The sequence below is a fragment of the Castanea sativa genome, chromosome 12, assembly GCF_040712315.1.
Source record: "Castanea sativa cultivar Marrone di Chiusa Pesio chromosome 12, ASM4071231v1".
NCBI classification, from domain to species: Eukaryota; Viridiplantae; Streptophyta; class Magnoliopsida; order Fagales; family Fagaceae; genus Castanea; species Castanea sativa.
The window spans coordinates 32,603,951-32,608,950 of record NC_134024.1 but is presented as its reverse complement, the minus strand read 5'-3'; positions in this window follow the sequence as shown (position 1 = coordinate 32,608,950).

Genomic DNA, 5,000 nt, shown 5'->3' with positions numbered 1-5,000 from the left:
TTTCATGTTAATTTGATTAATTAATTGAACTTGGCTAATTAATCAACTTAATCCATCACAATGGGTCAATATGTTTTTGGCCTATCAAGTGGTATCAGAGCAGGCACACTCTGATTAGGGTTTAATCTTTGTTGTGTGATCCATTGACCCCTGTTGTCATGGAAACTCTTGATTGTTTTGATTTGCATGATCTTGTGTTGAATGATGATGATGATATTCAAGATGCCTATTGCAAGCTTTATAATTTTTGTATGAAATCTCTTGAATGTTCTACAAAATTAAAAGCTAAATTTAAAAAGGTCAAGCTTGAAAAAGATGATTTGATTGCGAAATTGGATGAAGCCAATAATTTGAATGAGAATTTTAAAAATCAAATTTCATCTTAGGCGGACAAAATTAAGAGTTTGGAAGAGCAACTAGTTGAATTTAAAACTGAAGTTGAAAAATTAACTAGTGCCAAACTTGTTGAGCCTAACTCAAAAGAAAAATATTTTTATATTCCCCCATTTAAAAGGAATAATGAAAAGTTGAAGGATAATATTGCTAGGATAGACAAAGGTAAAGAATCTGATGTTAACGCTGAAGTTTCTAAACCTATGTCTAAAACTCCTCCTAGGTTGAATAAAAATTCTAAATTTGTCCCCACTTGTCATCATTGTCATATTGTTGGTCATATTAGGCCAAATTGTCTGAAGTTGAGGTCTCTGTCAACCTCTAAGGTTAGACCTCCTTCTAGGAAGCCGAGTAGCTCTAAAACTACTCATGTTTGTCACCATTGTGGTGCTTTCGGTCACACTCGACCTAATTGTTTCAAGTTGTTTCCTCATAAGCGAGTGTCCAATAGGTCTCATCTTTTGTCTAAAGGCATTGTACCTATTCTTGGTGACTTATTAAAAGCTTTGAGCTTTTTAACTCAATTTCAGGGGAATTCTAATTCCTCTATGTCCTTTAGTAGTCATACTAGGACACGTGTCTTTTCATCTTCACGGCCAAAAACTCGTGCTGTGTGGGTGAGGAAGGATCCTAAGACTTAATTGTCTTTTCTGTTTGTCCTCTGCTTTAATTCTTTCTATCTACAGTAGGACTCTCTTTGCTTGATTTCTTATCTGCTTTTGGAATCATGCTTTCATGCGTCTGCATTTTTTTCCTTTCTTGCTTTCATGCATATGCATCTTTCTTTTATGCATTGCTTTGTTTTGTTTAAACATGTTTTTGTTTGTGTGTTTTCAGTTTTGTTTTATTTTTTTTTTCACAAAAAAAAAATTGAAAAATCAGAAAAATACAAAAACAGTGTGTGTTTGTGTACATCGGTTCCTGTGAACCTTAAAATGGCCATTAAAACAGAGTTTTCTAAACTTTGTATCAATTGTAGCTTAGATGAGCATTCTTATGCACAACTAAGTAAGTGAGCTTTGTGGCTCTTTGTTTGTGATGAGTAATGTTAAATGATCTCTTGTACTTAACACTCATATCACTCTTTTTGATGGGTAGGACTAGAAAATCCTAAGAGAAAGGCATAAATAACCATCTCACCACTGTTACTCGCCAATCATGATATGACATCTGTATGCCTCGACATAGCAAAAGTGCAATGTCAATGACATCTGTATGCCTCGGCATAGCAAAAGTGCAATGTCAAAAGCTTAACATAACTGGGTATTTTTTTTTTCTCCTTTATATACCCATACATGGTTTGCTTAATAAAAAGAAAATATGCAAAGAAAATAAAAGCAAAAAGATCAAAAATGCTTTAAATATGATTGCAAGCATGTTTTCTAGGAGATGTGGGAGTTTAGGATGTACCTCAAAGATGATAGTCCCCATCAAACAGTTATGATTATGTGTGAGTTAAAGTGATTTTCTCATATCTCAAATCGTCATAAATTTGAGACACTTGTGCAATCTTGCGATGTTTTCACACACAACACGCAATATTCTTTGCTATTTTTGATACATGTGCAGGTACAATGTGATTTGGCCATCACTAGGTTTACATGTGTTGATGAATGCTCACTAAACTGTCATGACTTGTTTTTGAAATATAAAATCAATTAGACTTGTTTAGTGTGTGAGTGCATGTTTTGAGATCCATGTGCTTAAGTTTGCTGTTGAGAGATGTTTCTGAGAGTCTTATATGTTGATTGGATCTTTGGTTGAGTTGCATGATTGATTGCATTCATGTTTGTGTTTTTCCCTTCTCGAAAAACTGTTTTGAAAAGTTGGCTTGACACCTCCTCGACACCTCCTCGACACCTAGCTGTCTATCGAGCTTCTCAGCTTTTTCTTATCGCAATCTCGATAGCTTCTCGACACCTTCTGGATCGATCGAGAAACTTTTTGTCCTCTCAATAGCTTCTCGACACCTGGTGGATCGATCGAGTTTCAGCTCACTTATTTGTGTTTGGTTCTCGACACTTTCTCGATAGCTGGATCTATCGACGTGTATTTCTCGACACCTACCTCGACAGATGTCTCGATACCTGTATCTGTCGAGATTTACTGAGGTACTATATAACTGTTTTGCGCGATCCGGTTCTCATTTATCTCGATCTCTCTCTCGACAATTTTGTCTTTTCTCCTTCCCAAACACTCTCTTTCACTCAAAATCTTTTCTCAAGGTTTCTCAAAGCTTTTTCTTGTTTTTCTTCACTTGGTAGGCTTCTTATTCATCATTCTACATGCATTTCATGTTTTTGAAACCTAGATTTTGGGGTTTTTCAAAATTTTGGGGTTTTTCAAAATTGATAAGTTTTTGTTGAAATTTTTGGGATGGTTTTTGTAGTTTTTATCTTACAAACTCGATGCATTGCATCACATTTGCATTATAACAGTATTCTCATGCATTTAGATGTATGAAATATGTTTGTGTGCTAGTAGGATTGGATTGGGCTGAGACCATGATGTTTTTCATAGTGCATGTCACATATTTATACATTCCCCATGCATACGTCCTTTCTTTTCAATATACTTGTTATATTTGAACTGTTTTGGGACTTTTCTGATTGTTTTTGTCTTCCCCCCTTCTCTTTCTGTTGCGTTAGTAGTGTCTATGGCACCTAAACGTAAGTCTATTCCGACCCAAAACCCTCTTCGTTCTAGGGCCTCTTCATCTTCTGATTCCACTCCTATCTTTGTTCGGTTATGTGATGAGAAATCCCATAAGGATTTCTTGGGAACTTCTCTAAACGAGGTGTTCATTCTGAATGCCACGTTGTTCTGGCAAACTTTGCCGACACTGACCTTCCTGATGTCTTTCACAAACGGGAATGGGAGTCACTGTGTGACGTCCGGGTCACTTGTCCTTCCGTGCTGATTCAGGAGTTTTACTCTAACATGCATGGATTTGATTATTCAGTACCTCTCTTTGTCACTCGCATTCGAGGTACGCGCATTGTCATCACACCGAAGTTGGTATCCGATGTGCTCTATGTTTCGAGGGTTGCGCATCCTGACTACCCTGGTTGTGATCGTCTACGGACTGTGTCCAAAGACGAGATGGTTTCTGCTTTCTGTGAGCGCCATTCTGATTGGGGTGAGCACCAGTTTACGTCATGTCGACCTTTTGCTAAAGGTCCTCGTTTCTTAAACATGGTAATGACTTTTATTTTACATCCTCTCTCTCATTACAACTTTATCACAAAGCCTCGTGCTCGTTTTCTGTTGTCTCTTATTGAGGATCTTACCATTGGCTTTCCTTCACATTTCATCTTTTCTATCTTAGATGTGTATAAGGATACGGCTACCCGTGATAAGCTTATCTTTCCTTCTACTATCACAAGGATTTTACGCCATTTTTCTATCCCTTTTCCTGTCTCCGACCCTTTTTCTATTATGGTTGCCATAGATGTCACTATCGTAAAACGTAGTGAGGCACAGTTTCGGTCTCGTCAGATAGGTTCAGCCGCTCCCTCCTCCTGTTCTACTCCATCCAGATCGGCTCGTGCTTCATCCGCTCCCTCCTCCTCTTCGAGCGATGTGTCACTAGGAGATATCATGGCGCAGCTTCAACGCATTGATGCTCGCCTCGATGCTCTCTCTACAGAGTTGTATCAGGTGAATGTTCGTGTTGGTCGCATTGCTAGGCGACAGGCGACAAGCGACCATGGGTGGTGTTGCTCCTGAGGTTTCTCCTCCACCACCTCCTATGGCTTCCACGTCTGGGGATGATGATGGTGATGATGATGATGCTTCGGATGATGATGATGATGGAGATGCTAGCTCTACCGATGAGATGTCTACTTGACACTCTACCCTTTGTCACTCGTGACAAAAAGGAGGAGTAATTTTGGGTTATGAGAGTAGTCATACTTAGGGGGAGAGCATGTATAGGGACATTTTTATTAGGGAGAGTGTTGAGTGCTGAGGGATGTAGTGAGGATTACTTGTATCTTTTTCTTTTCTCTACTTTAGATACATTTTTTTCTTCTTGTACCTTAGGTCTTATGACCATTTTTACATACATTGTGCTCATTTTGTTATATATATATGATGTTGTATATTTCTTTCACCTATCTCTACATGTGATGTTTCTTTTCTTTCTTTATTCACATGTTTCTTTATTTGTATGCAATCTATTATTTCTGTTTCACACTAAGATGCCTTGATGAGTTTTGTTTAAAGTGTTTCAGAAATACAGGTTGTCAAAGTCTACTTGTCATTAACTCTCTTCTTGCAAAGTTTTTCAAGAGTTTGTGATAGGATAGATTTTATTGTATTCAACAAGTGTATATGAGTTGAGTGATTTATGAAAAACAGATTCCTAGTTCTGTTTTAATTCTAATCCATGGATGTGTCTTTGGGCCTTCTTTTCTCCTAACCCTAGACATATAAAATGATTATTTTAAGGGCCGTCAAAGGGTGGCAAGTTGCACAAGCATTGAGAATTCCTTGTTCATGCAAATTGTAACTTGAGACGAAGTTCTTGCCCTAGTTCATCTTTCTTGTGAAGAAGTTGCTGTGTCTTTGCACCATAAGGTTTTGTAACCAAGCATCTTCTTGAT